Source organism: Canis aureus, chromosome 13 (genome assembly GCF_053574225.1).
Source record: "Canis aureus isolate CA01 chromosome 13, VMU_Caureus_v.1.0, whole genome shotgun sequence".
NCBI lineage: Eukaryota > Metazoa > Chordata > Mammalia > Carnivora > Canidae > Canis > Canis aureus.
Genome location: NC_135623.1, coordinates 13217002 through 13242372, shown reverse-complemented (window position 1 = coordinate 13242372; position 25371 = coordinate 13217002). Strand labels below are relative to the sequence as shown.

At 41.7% G+C, this 25371-nt stretch overlaps 1 protein-coding gene across 2 annotated transcripts in view; it reads right to left on the bottom strand.

The window, feature by feature from the left end:
* KIAA0319L (KIAA0319 like) overlaps positions 1 to 25371 on the bottom strand; it is a 99007-nt gene that overhangs the window by 70232 nt on the left and 3404 nt on the right. The gene's annotated exons all lie outside the window — the stretch shown is intronic.

The following is a 25371-nucleotide window of genomic DNA, read 5'->3' as shown; positions in this document are numbered from 1 at the left end:
GTGCTAATCAGCCACAGCCAACTTGACTCCCAGGAAATACTGACAAAATGTCCAGCAGACTCAATGTGCACACTAGTCAAATGAGAGCTAGGAGGAAAATAAAGGCAGGCTTCTGGATTACTGAGCAGGCGCTGTGGAAGCCAATCTGCCATTGTTCATTAAAAGAAAAGAGAGAGACATTGGCACAGACCTAACATCAGACGAGGCAATTTAGAAACCTAGAAAAAAATAGAACTTCCTCAAGAAAAATGAAGAAATAGCAACTATGAAAAAAAAAATGAAGCTACCAAGAGCTACAGAAATACCCCTCAAATCCTCATCCACCTTCCCACACAGTAACCAATGGGATGAATCTGGGTAACAGCTATCTGAGTATACAGACTGTGTTGAAATCAATAAATGCGGGACGCCGGGGTGGCTCAGCGGCTGAGCATCTGCCTTCAGCTCAGGGCGTGATCCCAGGGTCCTGGGATCGAGTCCCATGTCGGGCTCTCTGGGGGAGCCTGCTTCCTCCTCAGCCTGTGTCTCTGCCTTTCTCTCTCACGAATAAATAAATAAAATCTTAAAAAAAAAAATCAATAGAGGGCTACATCAGTAACTACTGTCAGTGACCTTTATATCAACTTTCCATCATTCTTCTCAGAATAAGTCTCTCATATTTAACATAGTGAAAAGCTCCACACAGATGGAAATAACGTGCACTTTTCTGTAAGCCACTATTTTATTTAATTTTGAAAATGTACTGTAACACCCACTTTTGCCCCCGCAGGAGGGAGTGCCAGAGGTCCTGCCCTCCCACTGTGAGCAACTAAAAAAATGAGAAGATAAATGAAACAATTGTTCTTAGACAATGAACAACAGGTGGTCCAGGACTGTGATCCCAGAGAGGAAGAAACAAAGGAAGGTGAGTCCTCTGATCACCCTGGCTTGCTGTATGAAAGTGTGCTCTGGAGAGTGGCACAGGGAAGGAGAGCCCAAGCAGACTAGAGCAGACTTGCTGAGTTGAGGAAACAGAGTTTAAGGTGACTGTGATAGCTAGAATTTTGGAATGAACAACCAGAAAAGAGGAAGTGACACAGAGAAAGAGCTCCCAATATCTAAATAACGGTTCCTTCCGATCTTTGACTGAATACTAGTTTACCCCAAGTAGAGGTTTGAGACGACATGAGGGAAATTAGAAAATATTTTGAACTGAATGAAAATGAACACATAACATAAAAATTCATGAGATGCAGTAAAAGCAGGGTTTAGAGGGGACATTCACAGTTTTAAATGCTTATTTTAGAAAATAAGAGAAGTCTAAAATCGATGATCTAGAGAGACACACTGGGTGAAGGCCACGTGAGGACAGAGGCCAAGACTGGAGCGCGACAGCTATAAGCCAAGGAACACCAACGACTGACAGTGACCACCAGAAGCTAAGAAGGGTCACAGAAGGGTTTGACCCAGAGTTTCAGAAGGTACCAACCCTTTTTTGTGGACTAGACTCTGGAACCGTTAGCTTATCAGGATTTTCTGCTCTTACCTAAGAGAACAGTGAAGGAGACAGAGGGCTCCAGGACTACCAAGAGTCCACATCCAGGGATCACTGACATTTAGGCATGTGGCTGTGACCTTTACCTAGACTGAATGGGGACACCTGGAAGCCACTCAGTGGACATGCACAAGGATGTGACGTTGGAAAACCATGAGAATCTAAGGGGCTTCTCTTTTTCTTTCTTTCTTTTTTTCTTTTTGCTTCTCTTTTTCAAACCAAAATTAATCACCTGACTGCAGCAAGGAGTAGAGCCCTGGGTAGAGGTGTGAAAAGTTTGGTCAGGTGCCTATACAGTTCAGGAGTACTGGTTTGAAGCAAAGGCATCAGTCCTAAAGCAAAATATTTCTGAAGGATCACCTCTGGAAGAGCAACCAAAAGGTGTCATTATTGATACAGGCCTGGAATGGGAGGACAGAAGTTCTACAGAGAAGCAGCTCTGCAATGTGGGAAAGTCTTTATATATAATTCCTCCTTTATCAGCCATCAGAAAAGTCTTACAGGACAGATAACCCATTAATGTAAAGAATGCAGGATAGCCTTCATAAACAGCAAATTTCCAGTAAATCATCATAAAATTCACATAAGCAAACAACCTTATAGATATACTCAATGTGAAAATTTCATAAGGACTCAATAATTATCAACTATCAGATAATTCAATGTAGAAAGAAACCTCATAAATGCAACGAATGTGGAAAAGCTTCCAAAAAAGAATTCTATCGTTTTAAGTCATCAGAGAATTCATACCAGACAGAAACCCTACATACTGCAAAAACTGTGGGAAAAACCTTTGCTCAGAACCCAGCCCTTACTCATCATGAGAATACATAGTAGAGGAGAGCCTTTTAAATGTAATGAATGTGGGAAAGCTTGCAGGGATACTCAACTGTGGTGGACCAACATCAGAAAATCCATACTAGTGAGAACCCATACTGGTGTTATGAATGTGTAAAAGCCTTTAGGGAGAGCTCAATCCTTATTAGTCATCAAAGAATACATACAGGAGGGGTGCCAGCATGGCCCAGTTGGTTAAGTGACCGACTCTTTGATTTCAGCTGAGGTCATGATTTTATTAGGGTTGCGGTATCGAGCCCTACATTAGGCTCAACATAAGATTCTCTCTCCCTCTGCCCCTCCTTTACCAAAAACAAAAACAAAAACAAAAAACAAAAAACAAAACAAAACCACCATATAGGAGAGAAACCCTGTATCACTGAAGTATATGTGGGAAATCTTTTGGGTATATATTATTGACTGGACATCAGAAAACTCACAGTGAAAATAAACTCTATTGGTGTAAATGACTATGGGAAAGCCTTTATGAAGAGCTTACTGGATTTGAGAGAATTCATACTAGACAAAAATCCTATCGCTGCAAGAAATATGGGAGTCTTCAGACACACCTCTGGCCTTGCTGAACATCAGAGAACCCATATGGAAGAAAACCTCAGAAAGTAACGAATGTGGGAAGACTATTCCCAAAGTTCAACCCTTAAACAACACAAGAAAATTCATAACAAAGAGCCATCAAATGTAGTTAGTGTGATAAATCACACAGAAAGAATTTATTCCTTCTGAGAATCAAAGAGGAGACATTCAATAAATTATACATTTAGCAAAAATATTCTGTGTATCTCTATGCCGAAGAACTTCTCACTTGGGAGGATTTCATTATAGTATGGTTTGTGCTGGTCAAATATTTTAAAAACTTAAACGTCTATTAGTTGAGAAATATTTACTATAGAATACTACGCAGCAACTGAAAACAATGAAGTAGAAATCTATACATAGCAACAAAAATAGCCCCATGAGGGGTACCTGGGGACTGAGTTAGTTAAGTGGCCAGCTCTTGATTTTAGCTCAGGTCATGATCTCAGGGTCCTGGGATTTAGCCCCACATTGGGCTCCACACTCAGCAGGTAGCCTGCTTGAGGATTCTTTCTCTCTCTCCTTCTGCCCCTCCCCCAACTCACACACACTCACACTCTCTCTAAAATTAAATAAATAAACCTGAGAAGAAATGAAATATCTCCACAATACGTTAAATTAAAAAAGCAAATTGCAGGGAGCACCTGAGCACCTAACCTCAGTTGGTTAAGCGTCAGACTTCGGCTCTGGTCATGATTTCTGTGTCCTGGGATCCAGCCCAGCCTTGGGCTCCTCATTCAGCAGGAAGCCCACTTGTCCCTCTCCTTTTGCCCCTCCCCCCACTCATGCTACTCTCTCTCAAATACTAATATCTTTTAAAAAATAAAAAGAATTTTAAAAAGCAAGTTACAAAAAACTTATGTATGATGATTTTATTTGTATTTTTTCAAATGAAGCTTTTTTTTGTTTCTACATATACATTATATACATCCCGAAGGATCTGGAAAAATGAAGGCCAAACATTAACAGCCAAAAAAAATTTTTTAATCAATGATCTATACCTTCATCATAAAAGCTAGTAAAAGAAGAATAAATTATAACCAAAATAAGTTGAGAAAGGAAAAAAGAGTAACCAATGAAACAGAAAACAAAAAACAGAGACAGTTGGGGTGCTTGGATGGCTCTGTGGGTTAAGTGTCTGCCTTAGGCTAGGGTCATGATCCTCAGGTCCTGGGATCAAGCCCTACATCAGCTTCCTGCTCAGCAGGGAGTCTGCTCCTCTTTCTTCCTTTGCCCTTCCTCACTGCTTGTTCTCTCTCTCTCTCTTTGCTCTTCCTCACTGCTTGTTCTCTCTTTAAAAAAAAAAAAAAAAAGAGAGAAGGAGAAAATCAATGAGACCAAAATCTGGTTGGTTGAAAGATCAACAAAACTGATAATGCTCTAGTCAGACCGATGACAGAAAAAAAGACAGTAGTCACCAATTAACAATATCAGGAATGATAGAAGGGACAGCACAGCTGATTCAATCAGTCAGGGGCAGCAAACTATGGCTCAATGGCCAATTCCGGCTACTGTCTATTATTAAAAATAAACTTTTATTGGAACATGGTCATACTCATTTACTTATGTATTGTCTATGGCTGTTTTTGCTCCACAGTGGCAGTTAAGCAGCTGCAACAGATTTTCGTCTTAATACTCACAAAGCATAAAATGTTTATTACCTGGCCATTTAAGAAAGTTTGCCAACCCCTGGTCTAAGAGAATGCACTTTTGCTTGACTGACTATTCACTAATGAGTAGAGCATAAATTTAGATGTTAACTTATAGAAGACTGACAAGTTACAAGTGATTTTGATTTTTACAGAGATGCAAATTATTTCTGTCTAGTAAAAGATAACCTCAAAAGTTTAATTAATAAGGCTCCTTTTCTTCCCACCTAGCTATTATCTTTATTTCTTTATTCATTCATCCATTCAACAAATATTAACGGTACATCTGTTTCACGCTAAGCATTGCTTTGATAGAGCTTATAATTTAGATGGGGGAGACAGATTAAACAGACACAATAATGAAGTAGAACTGCAAACTAATGTAAGTGTTCTGAAGGAAAGAAATTCAGCTTTTACAGAATAAAGGTAGCTAAATTTGGAATTTACTGAACAGCTACATTATCGCATACGTGACATGCTATCAAAGATATTCACTGTAGGGGCGCCTGAGTAGCTCAGTTGGCTAAGTGTCCAACTCTTGATTTATGCTCAGGTCATGTTCTCAGGGTCGTGAGATCAAGCCCACACTCAGCACAAAGTCAGCTTGAGATTCCCTCTCTCCTCTTCCTCTGGCCCTCCCCCGTGAAGCTCACAAGCTCCCTTTCTCTCAAATAGTAAATAAATAAAATACTTTTTTAAAAAAGATATTCACTGTATGTTGTTTGAAATGAAAAAATATTGGAAATAACATAAACTTCTCAACAGAGAACCATGCAGTTATGGGGATGAATAAGGCTACTCTATATAGTACTAGTATGCAATGATATTTGGGATACACCATGTAGAAAAAGAAAAGTTCAAAGCAGTTTGTCTAGTATGCTACAATTTGTGTGGGGAGAAAAAGAATATAATGTTTATGCATATATATGCATAGACTATTTTTGGAAGAATATTCAAGAAGTTGGCATGGTTGCCTTTTGCAGGGGAAACGAGGTAGCTCAACAGACTTAAGTGAGAGACTTTGTTCACTAAATACCCTTTTTACCTTTTGAATTTGCACAATGTACATGTATTATCTTTTGAAAAATAAATTTTAAAAAATAGAAATTTCAATGGCTTCCCAGGGCTCTTAGAATGATAACCAAAATCCTTAACATAACTGAGAGGATCCTATATGATCTAGATGATGCCTAAGTTTCTGGCCCCACCTCATAGCACGCTCTTCCTCTGTCATTATGTTCCAGTCCACCAGCCTTCTTGCATTCCTCAAATGGACCATGCCCCCTCTCCTAATGGGGCTCTGTGCACGATGCTCCCTCTACTGGGAACTCTCTTATCTCCCATCTTTACCCAGCTAACCCCGCTTATGAGATCTCCATTCAACCATCATTTCCTCAGAGAAGCCTCCATGCCACGTCAGGTCTCTTCACTTATACACTCTTTGGGCCTTGTTGCCCTTTCCAGTGTGATCATCTGCTCAATGTTTTTCCCCACCACCGTACCTCCAATTCTGGCATGGCACTTGGCACATTACACTGCAGGTGCCCCAAAATATCTTTTTGAATGAATGTACAAATAAAGGCATGCATGTATATGCATGCATGAAGTACTGAAAGAATCAATGAACAAACTGTCAGGAAATCAGGTGGCCTTGTATCAGGTGGGTCATACGGAAGACATCCAGGCTCATGACAAGACTTCAAAAAGAGATGAGGCCCATATGCCACCTAAATGAGGGGAGTGAATGATGGTTGGTAGATGAGTAATGACTCAGGGTAGGAAGTGGCATAAACCTCGAAGAGCAGAACTTTTTCCATGACACTGGAGGAGGACTGTTCCAGAAGTGACAGTGAGGAGTGATGAGGACATCAGTTCCACCTCCAAACTCAGAGATACATGAGAGATGGAAGAATGAGCAACCATCGCCTGCAGGCTAGAGGCAAAACCATGTCTTTCTCCAGAGAAACCCAGGTCTCAGAATATTCCATCTAATGTCTTAACTCACAAGCTGGAGTATAGAGAAGGTTTAATAACTCAATGGATTCTTGTCATAGTTAAAAAGTTGGGAAGGGAGGGGTGGGAAATGTGAGTTGAAAAGCACAAAGTTATACAGGAATGTCAAATCAGACTCACGCAAATCACAATGGTTAAGGCACTTTCTAGCAAGAAAAAAAGAAGAGGATGGAAAATTATGATGATAAACTGATGACAGGGTTGCTGCCTATCCATTCTCGATATAATGCAGTGAAAGGTTTGAGGTAATTCACAGAGGATGTCTGTGGAATCCGGGGGAACACGTTTAGAGTCAGGGAAAATGGCCAAGGAAATTTATGGGAATTAAGAGGTCGAAGGGAAAGTAGCAAAAAATTCTAATTTCCTTGTTGTTCCTAGCAGCTCTGTTCAAATTCAGATCTTTGAAAGGAGAGAAGATAAAAGTGGGAGTCGAGGAGGGGGGTAGCTATAAGACTGGTTTGCCTTGCAAAGGTCTTCTTTTGCTTCCGTGGCTCTCTGACGTAGGTCATATAAACTACACAACTATATGGTGGTATAAAAGAGAAACATTTCAGAACCCAAACACTCCCCCTGCTTTATAAGGTGACCTGGAAGCCTCAGTTAGAGATCTCATCCATCACTCTGGGCAAGACAAGAGTATGTTCAGTGATGGAAGGAACAATCTGGGTGTCCACACAGGATGTTTCAGACTCTCCCTATTTCACCTGCACCTCTTGATTGCTGAATTCTTAAAATTATTATTAAAGCGATGGGTAAGATTATGTGACTCTTATCTGACAATCTGATCCTTTGTCTTAGCTCAAGGGAATACAGCCTGAGACAGGAAACATGGTCTGAAGCACTTATATCTTTGACAGTGACCAAAAGTAAAAGAAATGTGAAGCATGGAGCAGGTTAACTCCCTATGGCTTGCTAAGAAAATCAATCCAAGAGTTCCCAGTAAGGACAGGAGGTACTCTGATCTCTCAGTTCACATGTTTATTTAGTGGGATTTTTATGGAGGGTTTTTTTTTAATTAAATGTTATTTAATGTTGCTCCATTATGTGTTCAATAATAAAAATATGAGAGGAAAACAGTTCTTTTCTATCCACTCAGTGGATCATAATTCTTCCTCTTAGATGGCTAGAAGACATGGGTTCCAGATTCAGTTCTAGGTCCATCATTTACTATAATTTAACCTTTGAAAAGTAATTTAACCTAAGATTCAATTATCATTGTTTTCATTGTTGTTACTCTTGAGAAAAAGAGTTCATCAGAGGAGGAAGCAGGGGAGCACTGGTAGAGTCAATATTGGATTCTAGAAGTAACTTGGATAAAAGGTAAGATGAAAATAAGCTCCAATTTTAGATCAGTTCCTTTCCTGCCCACGCCGCCATAGCCTGGCTCTGCTCCCAGGGCCTAAGCAAAAGCAATATTAAATCCTTACAAAAGAGGGCTTACATAGAACCTTAGACTGAAAACCCTTTTGGAAAGTCTGGAACTCACTGTTGGTAGGAACACGTGGAAGGCTCGCGCAGGTGGAGTACAGAAGGGCAGAGCCAATCCCTTTCCTTCTAAAGCCATGCTAAAGCAGACCATACAGGGCTCCCATATGTACTACCTGGAGGATCCCCAAAACAGGAAGCTCTGGAGCTAGCAATGCTTACTTATAATTACCACCTCTCAAAATTTGAATTCTAATAAATCTAGCACAAAGTCTAGACCAGGTTTCATAATTCCAAGTAGTAGGGTGTTAAGGTCTATAGAATATATAAATTATTGCCAGAGGAAATTCATCATACTTTAGGAAGCTGTGAACAACTCTAGAAATACTGAGAGGCAGTGCTGTTGCCTCTGGCATTTGTAAATCTCAGGTAACAAGCCTGACTTTTCCAGCTAATTTGGAAACTTCTCTGGCTAGCAACCAAGAAGGAAGTAGAACAGAATGCCCGCTCTGTTAGGAAACATGCTGTTAAGGTCGTTGGGAATTCAGAGTGCACCAAATTCATCAAATTGTATCCCAATGAGCAATTCCCTCCCTGACATGGAGGGGATGAGAGTAGAGAGAATGCCCTGACAGTATTATTTAAAAAAAAAGAAAAAAAAAAGAAAAAGAAAAAGAAAGAACAGTTGGTACATTCTTCTGTTGGGGGGCCAAGTTTCTGTGGACAATAATGCATGGTGGAGAACATTATATAGGTAAAATTTGCAGAAATTTTTTTAAGACTCTATTTCAGATAGAGAGAGAGAACACGGGGGCAGGGGGCAGAGGGAGAGGGAGAGAAGCAGGCTCTAGGGTGAACAGGGAGCCTGACGTGGGGCTCCATCCCAGGACCCTGGGATCATGACCTGACCTGAAGGCAGATGCTTAACCGACTGAGCCACCCAGGGGCCCCTTGCACTTACTTGTTAACATCCATGGAATTCTAAAATTCTAGAAAAGGTGTTCCTTTTCTAGAAATCTCACAATTTCATTATACGGTCAAGAATCCATTCGAAGCTTTCCTTTGATGATTCTATCTGTAACTGTTATCAAGCAGTAAGGAGCAGCCTTCAATCTGATGAAGTCAGTGACTAAACTGGCCCCTCCCCAGCCGGCTGCCTGCAGCCTAGCCGAGGCTTGCCTTCTCTCAGAAGCAAGAGTCTCGGCCAAGATGGCTGCCACGTGGAAAGGAGACAAGCAGGCATGTCATCAACCCCAAAAGACTCGCAGGAACTGTTCAGGTACAAACCACCCCAGGGGGCACCCTCCACCTTCCTTTTGACTGTCAGCATGTCTGTCACCTGCACACCCACTAACAAACAAATACAAAAATGGTTCCAGTGACTCGCCACACCAGTTCTCTCCCACGGGGGTTAGCACATTCAGAAAGCAAAGCAGAGGAGGTACCTAAATCCTCCGAAGGGCGCAGTCAGGTATTATGAAGTTTGGAAAATGCCAGGATAATAACTGGTGCCCTCTCTCCTCTTCAAAAGGGCCAACACTTTTCTCCTCCACTGCACACAGGTTAGATTGAGAGGTGGCAGCAGCCTCACAAAGCGGCCCTTTTGAAAAGAAAATAATTACCATTCATTGCCTTTGCTGTGTGCCCAGCTTTGTTAAGAGCACAGTTTGTTAAATGTGGTGGTGGAGGTGACTTGCTGAACCAGAACTGCTAAATAAGAATCAATAGGCTTTGTGTCCATATTCTGAATCCCTTCCCTTGACTGTATGTAACATTTCCATTCTTCCCAAAGACCATCTCGATCAAAGACGGACTCCCCATGGAACCAGCTGCCCAAAAGATTCACGTTAACTCTTGATGGTCTGCGAGATGGAAAACAAGCTTCAACCACTCGAGCACAAAACCCGAGCCTTGTAGCACTTCTCTGGTTGAGAGTACTTTGAAAGAGTAAGAAGTCCCTTCCCATAAACATCGTCACTAAAGAAGTCTTAAAGGTACTGGGTTGTGGCGCATTGGTGAAGAGAAAAACCATAACGTCTCTGCAGAAGGCGGCAATATTTACAAGGCAAAAGAGGAGGAGGACGTTCTTTTAATCTACCTGCTTAAGGTAGAATAACTGATACTTTGCAGGTTAAACCAACTATGAAAAGCCACTATCATTTAAGTTTGGTTTAATGAAAAAATACATCCAGTCTCCAAGGTAAGGGTGGTATAGAACCTTCTGGAAAACTGAGTCTAAAAAACCATCGTTTCCAAAAGAAAAATCCCATATCAAAATCAATACCCTTATTCCATCTTACCCTATCTTCTGTCCCCCACCCCACAAGTTGAGGCTGTGGCCCATGAAATAAGACTGCCTGGGTTTGAATCTCTATGCAGTCAACTTACTAGCTGTGCCATCTTGGGTCATTTTTCTTGGTTTCTTCATTAATAGAAAGAGGAATGATGGTAACTGTGCCTAAACTCAGAGGATTATTATAGATATAAGAAAAGATAAGCTATGCAAAGTACTTAACACTCTGCCTGGCATGTAGTTAACGCTCAGAGTATATCAGCTGCCATTACTTTCAGTGTAACTACACTTCATTTAAGTGCAGGCACCACTTCTTTCAAAAAGTCTTCCTTGAGGAAACCTTTACCCCAAGACTCCTCTCTGCATATGCTCTTTCACTGAATTTCTCTCTGTTTGCCCTCCTCACACACTCTGCCCCGTTTAAGTGCTGGCGTCATATCTTCTATCTTTGTATTTATCTGCAGGCCCCATAAAATGCTTGGCATTCAAAGAATTGTTTAATTTTGAACATTTAACCAACATTTAAATAAATCTATGCAACTTTTTAAACTAGTAAAACCAGCAAATGATGTCAGCTCCACTATGGAATTACTTGAGTGGTCATCATTTGAATCAGCTCCTTACCGTTAATTAATTTCCTTGGCTAAAAGGTGGCAGGGATAAGAGAGGAAAAGCAAAGTTCCCAGTTCACTAAGAAATGAGAAATAGCTTTCCGAATTAAATTGGAAAGAGCCCTGAATGGGAGGTTCGAGATGTGCAGAAAGAGAAACTGAAGAAAAGCCAAATGGGTTAAGAAGAGGTTGTTGAGTCTAACGTGAACAAATGGAGAAGAGCCTTTCCTACCTAAACCTGAAAAGTCCTTTCAAATCACAAAGCAATCTTTCCTCATGAAAGGACCAACCAAATTTCAGTTCCCTGAGCTCTCTATTTTAGGCCAATCCATTTCACTCAAAGGAAGGATAGGCTTTCACCATAGAACTTTCTGAACACTGTGCCAATGAAGAATAGTTTCCAGTCCACCTAGACAAACGGCCATCCATCGTGGATGACACTAGATCCATTCAATTTTTCTTCTCCCGAGAAACGATGAGAAGGAAAAGAAAAAAACTCCTCAAAGTTTTGGACACCCAGGTGGGAAAGATGGAAACCAGTCTATCACAATTCTAATGCCTCTAACTTCTACCTGACATTTATTAAAAAAAAAAAAAAAAAAAAATCAAGTTTGCATTACTTGGACATAGCTATTAAATTCCAAAGACCTATCTGTTAAGGTTTAGTCCAAAGCCATTTTCACAACCAAGCTATGAGAGTAATCAAAAACACTGGTAGAGCTGCAAATAGCTCTCCTGCCATATAGTCATCTGCTCAAAAATGATCCAGTCATCAAGGAGTTTATAATATTTAAAGGCGGACTGGAGACAAATGATTAAACCATGTACTAAAACACACAAAAACCCCAAAAACCTGTAACTAGGGGGTTATATGGCTTCATATAATATACTCAGAATCTCCTGTTTCGGTTTTTCTCCCACCACCTTATGACTAAAAGACTCTGGAGAATGCTGTCAGCAAGAAGAGCACGCCTCCAAGCCACAGCATGAAGGAACCCACACCTCTCTAAGTAACTCTGGCTTTGTACTTCAAAAAGCACAGGTATCAAACGATAACAGATAAACTTCAGCCTGTACATAAAAGCAGTTCTAAAAAGAAATTGTTTTTCTATAGAGAAAGCCCCCAGGTATGATGTTATAAATCCAGCTATTCCCTATACGGCCCACTTGTAGATGTTATTGTTAAGAACCTGCAGTTGACTCTGTCTCTGACTGAAGGGCTGATAAATTATCTGCATTCATCACAATCATATCAACCTTCTCTGGAAACCCACACAGTGAACCTTGAATCAGAGCACTGCTTTGTTTTTTGGGAAGGTTTAAAAAAATTTTTTTTTTGCTGGCTGATTTGGTTTTTTTCTAAAGAGAAGGTCATTTGGAGGACTGTGGCAGAGATATGTAAATTAAATAAAATGGCAGTGAGCTTGGGAGGAAATAAGGAAATAACAGCAAACCATGAAGTGCTATTTCAGCAGAGATGGCCAACAGAGGAAAAGTTTATGTCAATTTATCCATTAAAAATCTCTTTTTGGAGAATTATGTAAGTGTCAAAAAAAAAAAAAAAAAACAAAACACCCTGCAGTGGGCTGAACTGGGACATGTGAGGACTCAATACAACCAAGCTTCAAATACTTAAATATCTTAAACCACTTTTTGCTTATAGCAAATAAAATGCAGAGCTACAGATGCTTTCTCATCTGTGTGTAAATGAAAGCAAAACTGTGTGAGTAGTTAGTATTCTTAGAATTTCTGAGAGCCAGTTTATTTAAATTAAATCCAAGCCAATCTGTATCTGTACAGAAATAATTTTCTCAGGGCTCTTATTCTCTAGACTTTACAGAGCTGTACATACTCCTCTTTCTACCTCTCCCTCTGAGATAAAGAAGTGAAAAGAGCTCTGCAGGTTAAAAACCACTTCAAATAAATCTAGGAGAAGGAAGTTCAAAGGGATTAGAATATCACTTTGTCTCACCAGCCTGTTATAGAACAGGGTTCAGTTCTTCCCTGCCCGATTCTTTGTGCTCCCATGGCGCATCTTGGAATTTATCATGCTTCTTTATGTTTCTATATCTATCTCTGCCTCCATAGTGTGAACTCTCTGATGGCAGGAACTGGGTTTTATTTAGCTGGAGACAGTGTCTGTTGACCTGAATTGTAGGTACCTACAGTATGTACATAACACCTAGATATTAATTATCAGTAAGTGATTTGAATTAAGCATCTTAGAGAAGGTATTAAGAGCACAGTAAACACTGCATTTGAGCCACTGAATATAAAACAAGGCATACAAAGAACTAGGGATCACAAATATTAGGAAAGCGTAATCTAGTTAAAGTCATTGACATAATGCAGCACCAGCATTCAGATAATTTGTCCTATTCGGTTTATTTACTGTAGTTATGTGGCTTTTAATAGATTTCATTTTGAGGACATGTACTTATAAGTATCTTTCTCTTATATCTCCATTTTCAATTCATTGTAATAATATACATTCTACTGACAAATAAAAGTTGGGGCAAAATGGTCAATACATCTCACTACCAAATTATCCAGTATAGACTCCCTCTAGCCACAGAGAGACTGGCCTTTCCTTATCATCATCTGTAAAATAGCAATGTTACTCTGCTGCTTCAAAAGTGACATTAGTCCTGGGCAGGGCAATAAGGATCTCCAAATGTGTGTGTCTGTGTCTCTCTTTCGCACGTGCAGACACACACACACACACACTCCTCATAGGCACAAAGGAAAACCCTTGAAAACACATCATCAACAGGGCCTTCACTCTTTACCTCTTCCTCCCCACTAACAGAGGCAGCCATGCTGCCAAGGCAGCAACCCCCACGTGAAATATGAAAGAGTGGAGGCGAAACAGCTCAATCAAAACAGCGTGGAAAGGAAAGGAGGGTATGTTTGTCAGTGAAAGTCTCCGTGGAAAGGCCAGACAACTTCAGCTTCTGCCTTGACCATCCTGGGCAAATAACCCTGCTCAGGGTCTGCTTACCTGAGCTTAGACGCCAAGCCCTCCTTTTAACCTTTCACAAAGAGGTAACATGAAAATTCACCCCGTTATCTGAAAAGAGCATGGTGAGAAATGTCAGGGTGCGGCTTCTAATAAGCATACACTGGAGAGCACAGCTGAGAACATTTTTTGAAAATAAGCAGTTAGAGACTGATGAAGTAGAGCACACAGGTAGAAGAGAGCTCTGCACTGCTTCTGCACTTGGGGCTGTTTTGCTGCGGGCTAAAAGCCACAGACTGCCCCAGCAGGATGCAGATTACTCAACTTTCTGAAATGGAATCAGGCTCTTCAGTTTCTCTCTTCATTTATTCTGATTAAGGCTCACTCGTTTTACCTGGCCCACTTCCATAAGCCTCCAGCTGACTCAGGTTGCCCCCAGTTAAGGACAATAAACACGGACCTGTATTTGCACGTGCACACACACACGGGAGCCATTTCTTTTTAAGCCTGAATCTGAAATTAGAGTAGTGAAGTAAAACCAAATCAACATAAACTCCCCATCTTCCAGGTCCGATCATACTAGTCATTCTCCTTATTACCTAAAAGTGAGAGAATCCGTGAGCACACATTTACTTAAAACGTAAATGTGCTGCTGGATTAGAATCAAAGCATAATGTTAAGCCAGTTGGAAGAAAGACAGCATTCCTAAAAATCCTATCATTCATTGGGAGTGTTTGGGAAGGAGAACCGGAATGAGCTACACTGGGCACTCACAGTTAGGCAGCGGCAGCCTGCAGTCGGTGGCGTTTCAGTTAGGCCCTGGCCAGCATTCCTCTATGCTCCCATTTCTCCTAGAACAGTGCCTGTAGGATGGTTAATGCACCATTCAGGGTCATCCTTAACTCCTGCTTATCTTAGGATATTTTACAGTTTCGTTTTGTGATCAGCCAGAGAAGGTCAGAATTTAGAGAACTCAGCGCTTGCCTGATGCTGAGCACTGGAACCATCCACCAGAGGCCCTGAGTAACCAACCTGATGCCAAAAAGGCAGGAGAACACTGATGCAGAAGAGGGTTGGACTGGCGGGGCATATATAATACTGACGAAGTCACCAAAGGACAAACATCTCCAAGGCAGGGGCAAAGGCTGCAGCCATCACACTTTCCCAAATCTCCAGATAACCACCCTCATGGCTTACTTGGGGGCATGGGTTATTAAATAGTCGAGAGAGTAAGCTGGATTGAAAGGGAAGTTGGAAACCTACTGTATCGTAGACAGGGGCTTCACCTACACAATTCTTAGCAAAAGGTTCCTCCACTGAGGCCAGACATCAAATTGCCTAGTCACCTATATTTCTAGGATTTTGCAAGGAAGACTGGGTCTTTACTGTTGTAGAATTACCCTGCGACCCTAGGGAGGCATCAGCCTCTTTGAAGGGAATCTTGATATTAGTAACATCATCCCTTTCAGAGATTTTCTGTGCCCTAGGAACGGCAAAGGAATCAACACACTGCAAGCTCCAGGAGCGCAGAGACCATGTCTGTCTTACTCCTCATTGCATTTCTAATGCCTATGATTTTAAGTACCCAATAAATATGTTTTGAAGGAAGGGACTAACAACTTGGGCAAGCTACTTCTGACACAAAATCCAAAAGTGCTATTGATTCAACCCCAGTCAATCAAAACAATAACCAAGCCCTAGCATGAGGCTTTGCCAAGTGAGTTTTGGGGAAAGTGAATCAAGATTGAAGGCCGGGTGGTATCAGTCAGCAGAACAGAGTCCTCTTCCAAAGGAAAAGTATCCCCAGCTAAAAGAGGAAACATGCAATCAGCTATGCTCCTTAGTGGCAGGTTGTTAGTAGAGAAAACACACAATATAGCTCATCCTGTCACGGCACAGCTTCAACCAACCTCAAGCCTATAAAGCCATATCAATGGAGGCTTCCTTGTCCTGAAAATACAGAAAGGCCAAATGCCTGCCTGCCTTCTACTTCTAAAAAATGTGGGAACTGAGATCCACTGGGTGGAGACTTAAGAAGCTAGCAGAGACCTGAAACCTGCTGCCCAGAGTCACCTTAGACAAGAGTTTAACCGAATAAGATTTTACATTATCATTTTATAAGCACTAGAGTTAACATTTGCTGAACTGTTATTTATGCAACTGGGAGTAAGCTAAGTATTTGCATGAACATTTTACTTAATCCTTACAACAATCCCTTGAGAGGTGCTGTCATTCTCACTTTACAGATGAAAAATCTGATGAAAGGTGGGTTTCAGTAACACCACTTAGAATATAAGAGAACCAGGACTCAACTGATGAACAGATGAACTGATGTCCCATTACTGGGATCCCTAGGTGGCTCAGTGGTTGAGCATCTGCCTTCAGCCCAGGGTGTGATCCCGGGGTGCCGGGATGGAGTCCCGCATCAGGCTCCCTGCATGGAGCCTGCTTCTCCCTCTGCCTGTGTCTCTGCCTCTCTCTGTCTCTCATGAATAAATAAAATCTTTAAAAAAAAAAAAAAAAGACCCATTCTTGCAACTTCTTCCTAAAACTTACCCATTACTGTCTGAAATCAAAAGTGGTTCAAGGATCCTAATTAACTACAGAGGCTGACTTTTCTTAAGGAAGCTCTTGGGGTGACTGGGTGATAGGCACTGATGGGGGCACTTGACGGGATGAACACTGGGTGATATATGATATGTTGGCAAATGGAACTCCAATTAAAAAAAAAAAAGGAAGGTCTTGGATGAAGGATAAGAAACAAGAGTTGAAAAGGCAGGCTCTCAAACCAAGAGCTATGCATTTGACCCAAACTTTTCTTTTTTTTTTTTTTTTTTTTTTTAAAGATTTTATTTATTTATTCACAGACAACCAGAGAGAGAGGCAGAGACACAGGCAGAGGGAGAAGCAGGCTCTATGCAGGGAGCCCAATGCGGGACTTGATCCCGGGTCACCAGGATCACAACCCAGGTTGCAGGCAGCGCCAAACCGCTGTGCCACCAGGGCTGCCCTGACCCAAACTTTTCAATACTACTTATCTGAGATGTCCAAACGCTAATCACACACAGTTCTTGATCATGTTCCTACCAATTCCACACAATACCATGAACTGGAAGCTGTTCCAATTAGTAAGATTTTTCTGCAATCTCCAAAATAAGCAAAAAGGTTTGCTTTGGCACTGCAATTGTTATTTTGTTTTTTATAAATTCCTCCACTTTTATCATTCTCTCCCTTGAGGAATTCCTGAGGCAAGTCCATTTCAGACAGCTTTTAAATCACATTGGATTTACTGCCCAATTATGCCATTTTCTTATTCCTCTTCACTTCGTCACATAGGTTAGGAAATATATTTGTGTTTGCGTTATGTTTCTTTTTCTAAAAAAAATACTTTATTTATTCATGAGAGACAGAGAGAGAGGCAGAGACACAGGCAGAGGGAGAAGCAGACTCCCTGCGGGGAACCCGATGTGGAACTCGATCCCTGGAGCCCGGGATCACGCCTTGAGCCAAAGGCAGATGCTCAAACGCTGAGCCATGCAGGGGCCCCTGCATTATGTTTCTGAAGGACAAAAAGAACCCACTAGAATTATACTCCAAGATACAGAGCAAGACTTAAGATGATTATCTTTTACTGAAGAATGTTTAAGCAAGACACAATTGCTTCATTTCATTGGGAGAGAGGCTAATTTTAGAGGATTTTCACTGGTCTTAGGTCAATTAAATTGTGATATAACAAGATCCCAAAGAGTTGCTCAATGCTAGCTGAATTTTAGAATCAAAAAGCTTACATGGTTTGTGTTAACAACCAGAAAACTCTACCTTCCCCCAGCTGCCACGTACTCAAGTCATCATCCTACAATCTGAAGAGACAGATTTAGGATTAATAATTTATCACCTTCCTGTACTGCAATGTAGTTAAGAATATAGGACAGTCTGGCAGGAGAAGTTCCTGCTGAAGGCTCATCGCTATGAGATATGTTCCATTAGTCATCCACCTTAAATTAAGTGCCCAGCAGATACAAAAAGAGCAGAGATATAATGCCACCTAAAAAGTCTTCTGGAAATTCTTTTCTCCTAAAGATAAGACCAATGCATGGTCAAAATATATTACTCTCTTAAAAGTAAAAGATGCAACTTGGTCTGTCCAGTATGATAGCCCTCAAAGTACAATCAAAGGGTAGAGGCAAAGGAGGAAAGTGAGCTCAGGTGCCTTCTGTCTGCCAGGGACAAATGTAGGCAGTTATGAGGACAAAGAGGGAATGGTAACTAGTGGGGAAAGGCTTCTTGCTAAGGCAGGAGCTGTCTTTGTTCCATCTGCAGTCTCTATGGGGAGTTGGGAACCCAGAGTATGGGACTAATTAAAAAATAAAATATGGCAGGGGTGCCTGGCTGCCTCAGTTGAGCATGCGACTCTTGATCTCAAAGTTGTGAGTTCAAGTCCCATGTTGGGTGTAGAGATTACTTAAAAAATAAAAAATAAAAAAATATGGCAGAGGTAAATGGGAATCAAGATACCATCTTTATAGGGGCTCCCAGGTGCCAAAGTCAGTTAAGTGACTCGGTTTGGCTCAGGTCATGATCTCAGGGTGGTAGGATTGAGCCCGGCATCGGGCTCCATCCCCAGCACACGTTCTGCTTAAAAGTCTCTTCTCCCTCTGCTCCTCCCCCTGACACTCTTGCTCGCATGCGTGCTAAGAAAAAAAAATGTATCATCTTTATAATAAGTGATAAGGTGACTGGAGAACATAGCTTAGATGTACAGTCGCAAATGGGCTTTCTAGTACTTAATCAAGCCAAGGCAGCTGGACACATGCAGGCTGTGCTGGCATGGGCAGACCAGTTAGAGCATGGCAGGGAGGGGACACTGACGATCCTGAAGACCGGCCATTCCATACAACAGGATTCTTTTCCAACCTCACCAGTCAGAAAAACAAAACAAAACAAAAAGACACTATTTTGGGGATCCCTGGGTGGCTCAGCAGTTTAGCGCCTGCCTTTGGCCTGGGGCACGATCCTGGAGTCCCGGGATCGAGTCCCGCGTCGGGCTCCTGGCATGGAGCCTGCTTCTCCCTCCTCCTGTGTCTCTGCCTCTCTCTCTCTATCATCAATCAATCAATCAATCTTTAAAAAAAAACAAAACAAAACACCACTCTTTCATTCAGGGAGACCCAGAGAAAAGGCAGGAAAAAAAAGAGCAAAGATTACCTTCCAAATATTGTTCCCTCCAGTATTTGGGATTAGGGAGACACTGGAGAGGGAGGAGCTGTGAGAAGAGGGAAGTCAAGTGCCCATTAAATGAGCCAAGACCGAACAACAGAGTAGGGAAGAACAGTTTCTCCTCAACACATATATTCCCGCATGGTGCTATTTCTAGCATTATCTTTAGGTTCACCCAACAAACCTTTATTACCACCTACTATGTGCTAAATGCCATGTGTGTAACTATGATTAAGACAGTGTCGTGGAGCAGACACGCAAGTGAGTAATCACAGTAGCCATCTGCTCGCAGCCACGTCGGCTAGGATTACTGACATTACTGACTTAGAACCGAGGTTACTGCTTGGCATACCTGGTACCAGACTCACCACCTACCACAAATAACTATAAAACTGGACAAAATAATATACGAGACAACTGTTTTTCAGGCAGGAGAAACAAACAGGCAGTACGAGGCTGCAATCCCCCAGAGAGGGGAACCTTGAAGTGAGCCCTACAATCGCCCAGTTCTCTGCAAGAGACAACTTCCCAACCACAGCACCTGGAGCCCAAACAGGACGCCAGGGTCTCCCTGAGCCCAGCAGGTCGAGATCTACATTTGGCTACGACGGGAGTAGGGAGGAGCTGTGAGAAGAGGGAGCCCCAGAAGTCCTTTGGGAGGGTCCCTGGCCAGGCTGAGGACTGGGATGTAGAGGCACAGGGCAAGACCTGAGGTTTATTAGGTAGCAGACACAACGTGGCTGAGCGGGAAACAGCATCACTAGAGGTGGAGCAGGGCTGGAGGGCAGGAACCAGAGCACTCAGGGATCTGACTCGGCCAGGGCGAAGAAATCACATCAACACCACAGACCCGCGGACACCAGCAAGGCCTCATCTTAGGACCAAGGACCACACTTTAGAGCAAGAGCTACTCTGAACCTCTCTTCGCACAGCCCCAAACCACACAGGACAGCATGGTGTGATACAGGAGTGTACAGACACTATGACAACACTGAAGAGTAAGTTCAAACCAGGGGCCTCAGGGACCGTATCAGAGGGGAGCTTAGGGGGGCCCCTGGGTGGCTCAGTGGTTGGGCATCTGCCTTTGGCTCTGGTCGTGATCCCGGGGTCCTGGGATCGAGTCCCGCATCGGGCTCCCTGCATGGAGCCTACTTCTCCCTCTGCCCGTGTCTCTGCCTCTCTCTGTGTCTCTCATGAATAAATAAATAAAATCTTAAAAAAAAAAAGAGCTTGTTTATCTGCATCAGAATCCCTCAGCGAGCACAGTAAGGGCATATGCAGAGGAACAGAGACTCCACATGGAAGCATGAGACCGGATTCTACAAACTGTGACTCGCATGTGGAGGAGAGGAGTGTGGAATGACTCAGGGATTTCTACCTCGGAATGCAAGTGGAGGTGGTCTTTTCCGCACTCTAGGGAGTACAGGAGGAAGAGGGGGCAAGGACCATGGGTTCGGTCGTGATGCATTAAGTGAGAGGTAGCTGTGGGACATCCGGTTGGAGATGCGGGACACACAGGTGGCTGTGTACTCTGGAAAGGAGTACATGACCAGCTATGGATTTGGGAGTAGGGAGCACACGGGTTACAGTTATGGAGAAAAATGCAGTTGCCCAGGGGGAGCACGCAAGGGTGAGGCAAGAAAGGGGAGAAACAGAACCCTGAAGAACAAAACACTGAAGGATCAAGCTGACGAGGGAGTGAGGGAAGAATAATTAGAAAGCACTGGAAGGGGGACAAAGAAGAGCTCCACATCCCTGTCTCTTCACCGACCATGGCACAGGTCTCATAGGTCCGTCTCCCTCAGGAAACTGGGCGTTCTTCCAGGGTGGGCAGTGTCATACTGCGCTGTTCCGATCTTTTTTTTTTTTTAAGACTTTATTTATTTATTCATGAGACACACAAGGAGAGACATAAACACAGGCAGAGGGAGAAGCAGGAGCCCGAGGCGGGACTTGATCCTAGGACCCCGGGGTCACGCCCTGAGCCAAAGGCAGACGCTCCACTGATGAGCCACCCAGGTACCCCTGTTCTGATCTTTACTATCCTCCTTCCTAGCCCAGGACCAGTAAGTCCTCAAAAACTCCTTCTGAACTAAGTACTTTTTCTCTGAACTTCCTTGTTAACTAATTGTGTGATCTACTTCCCAGACGCAAGGGAATGTCAGTAAAAGTTTTCAGAGTCAATTGTTAGCTTTAGACCTACAGGAGCTTCTGTGACTCTCCATGGTTTAGGTCTCCAGTGCTGGCTCAGGCCTCCTCACCTCCCACACACATACAGCGTAACTCTTCAGATATACATATTCTTTTTTTAGCTATGTTAACATTTTTGTGAATTTTTTTTAAGATATTATTTATTTATTCATGAGAGAGAGAGAAAGAGGCAGAGACACAGGCAGAGGGAGAAGGAGGCTCCACGCAGGGAGCCCAATGTGGGACTCGATCCCAGGTCTCCAGGATCATGCCCTGGGCCGAAGGCAGGTGCTAAACTGCTGAGCCACCTGGACTGCCTTTTGTGAATATTTTAATCACATCTTGTCTCTCAAAGGCATTGGTCTCCTTAAGGCACTGAGTGTGTGTGTTTTAAGCTTTAACTCTCAACTGATAGATTGTTAATTTTAAAGTTTAATTCTCAAAGGACAATTCCCTTGTTTCTAATGTATTGATTTATTCAGTCAACAAATATTTTTATGATGCACCTGCTATATGCCAAGCACTCAGTACTTGCTGAGAATACCTAGTGTAAGTAAAACAGGCAAAACTTCTCCCCTTGAGAAGCTGAAGCTGATCTCTATTGCAGGAACTTTCAAACTTTCGGGGTCACCTCACTTTTGTCTGCAGATACTGATAATCCCTAAGTCCGAAATGCTATTTTTAAGCCATTTAACAAAACATTAAACAGAAAAATAGTGATTCAACAGCCCATAAGGAAAATACAGAGCATCTTTTGTCAAACACACTATAATCACTGCTTTCCAGCAGTGGGCTTCAATGCTGAACTCCAAAGTTGAAATCAAAAAGAAGCCCACTATACATAAATCAGTGGGTGTCTAGGGGTCTGTAAGAGATGGGAGGAAACTGCCAACTGGTAAACAGGAATGAGGAGAAAAGGAGAGCTGCCTTATTTTGGTTTTTCAGGAATAATCCATCTAATCTGTAAGCTAATGACAACAGCAAACAATTAAGAATGTGTTTTATCAGAGAAAAAGTAAGAGCGCCGATAAAAACTGAACAAACTCATAAGTAGGTAAATACCGACTCAGGCTGCCAACACCAGATTTTTCCTGCTATTATTTTGTTGTTGCTTTTTCAGGTGGTTTTTTTCCTCCCTTATCAAAAAAAAAAAAAAAAAAAAAGTTATACATGTACATTGAAAAAAAGATCTGGAAAACACAAAAACTGTACAGAGACTACTCAAAAAACTGAGTAAACATTTAATTATGTATCTTGTTTCAGACTTTGTTTTTTTTAATGTTTTATTTATTTATTCATGAGAGACACAGAGAGAGAGAGAGGCAGAGGGAGAAGCAGGCTCCACGCAAGGAGCCCGACGCGGAACTCGATCCCAGGTCTCCAAATTCACATCCTGGACTGAAGGCGGCGCTAAACCGCCGAGCCACCAGGGCTGCCCTGTTTCAGACTTTCTATCATAAAAGGATTTTTCTCTTTTGACAAAATTAGCATCATCGTGAATACACAGTTGTATATCTTGCTTTTATCACTGGACATTAGGAGTATTTCCCATGTGCTTATTTTTCTAAACTGAATTTTGACGTTGGATAATATTCCACATGTGGACATGCCATAATCTCACCTTGCTCCTATTGTTGGGCAGGTTGTAAGCAATGTTTTGGAATGTGGAATAAATGAATGTTGATGAATGTTCTCATTTACAACCATCTAAATATATCCTTGAGATAAATTCCTAAAGGGGGAATTACCAGGTCAAAAGATACTAACCTCTTAAAAAAAAAAAAAAAAAAAAGATACTAACCTCTAAAGGATCTTGATATTTATGCCCAAAGTTCTCTGTTCAAACTTCCCAGCACAGTATGAGGGCAACCATACCACCCCTAGGCAGCACTAAATATATTTATTTTGATCTTCGTCAATATGATAAGCTAAAAAAGGATACATCATTTTAATCTGTGGTTATCTGGGGCACCTGGCTGGCTCAGTCAGTGGAGCATGTAACTCTTAGATCTTGGGGTTTGAGCCCCACATTGGACACAGAGGTTCCTCAATTAAAAAAAAAAAATTGAATCTGCAGTTCTTTGGTGAGTAATGACAATGTACGTTTTTAAATGCTTATAAATCATCTTAATTTCTTATTTACGGTACTCTCTGTATAGATCTTATTTTCTAAAAAAAAAAAAAGATCTTATTTTCTTTCTATGTCATTTATTCATTTTTTTCTATTAAGATAAATGTCTTTTAAGAAGTTGATGTGGAGAAACTCTGATAAATTGAAATATGTAACATATCTGTCATGCGCTACCTTCATGTTCTCTGAGTCTGAACACATGGTAAATGCTCCAAAGTTCCCTAAAAAAGAGACTGGTACAATCTAATCCCCACCTGAACCACTCCTAACAATACTTTTGTACCTCTATACCCAATCTGCTCACTGTTGTTTTGAAGCACCCAGCTGAGGTGATACTCAAGACTAGCCCCGTAAGCCCACAGTACTCTGCTTAACCAAGTGCTAGACTCCAAATACAGAAACACTCAGAAACCCTTCTCCCTCCTCCATACGCAGAATTCCTCAAATAACAAGCTGCTCATTGTGATTCGGCGTACAAAACCATCTTACTATATGTTGGCAAATCGAACTTCAATAAAAACAAACAAACAAAAAAACTGTCTTTGATCCTCCAAAAGATTACCTGTGGCCAGAAGGCAGAGCATCAGAAGAAAAAGTGTGAACTCTTGAGTGAACAGACCTGGGTTTAGACTCCTGACCCTGTCGTCTTCTTGCTGTGTGATCCTCGTCAAGTCGACCTTGCCTTTCCGGGCCTCAATTTCTTTATGTATAAAATGAAACTAAAACTATCTGTTTTAGGATTATCATGGGAATTAAGCAAGATAAGATATGTAATGTTTGTAACCAAGGGCCTGGTATTTGGTAGGCACTCTTCAAAAAAATGCAGTTTTCCTACTCTGATGATGCTAAATCAGTTACTTATTTAACTCAAATGATCTTACATAAAATGTTGGCCGGAAATAGTTAGCTGTCCCAGCAAAGCATCATCTGGGTACAAAAACATTTAGGTCAGCTTTCTGTCAACTCCAATTTCCACTGCTATAATTATGCAATCATCAGCCACTATGGCAAGACAACGAAAACCCCAAAGCTGACACAACTGCAATTGCTAAATACAGTAATTACTTGATTCTCTAGATCATGACCATTGATCCCTTTAGGAAAGCAGCAGAAATCTTTGGAATTATAGGAGCAAAAAGCTGATGAGTTGTCACAGGCAGTGGACTCTACGACACAAGGCTTTTGTCACTGCCCAAACTGGCAGCACACTGAGAAGTCTTTCTGAAACTGCAGTTCTCTCACATTCCATATTCCAAAAAGAACAATGTCAACCAAAGAACTGCAAGAAAAAAAAATGACGGGAACAAATAAGATTCTTGGAAATTCAACCTTCTTCACACTCTTTCCTGGCAAGAGGTTCTAGCCTGGTGAAGTAATAACCTCTAGGAGGAAAGCATACTTTATGAAATCTATCAGCATAACCTCTTTCTATAGAAAAAGCAAGGAACACATTCTTCCTATAAGTGAAGGTTTCTTTAGGAAAGGAAAGGGGAAAAAAAAAAAGGAAAGGAAAAGAAGTATCATTTACTAAGCATCCATGTTCACAGCGCTGTATTACATGCTTTAATTACAGTGTTTCTCATATGGAGCTACTAGGTAAGTCTTAGCCTTCTTTACAGACAATAGGTAACTTGCTCAAGGTTTCATAGTTGTTGTGTAGAAAAATCTAGGGCCAGGACCCAGGTCTTTCCAACTTTCAAATGTCTTTCTTTTCATTACATCTTCACCAAATCTTAACATGATCATGCCGATTCCCCTTTATTTTAATTGTGTTTCCAAAACAAATAAACACAACAAACTAAGATTCCACCAAAAGGATGACCCTTTCTGGCAAGTAGCAGGTTACTTTTCTGCCTCCTACTAGTCTTTACTATGAACTGAAAGACTCAGAGTGTCCTTTATGTCTTAAATCTATAAA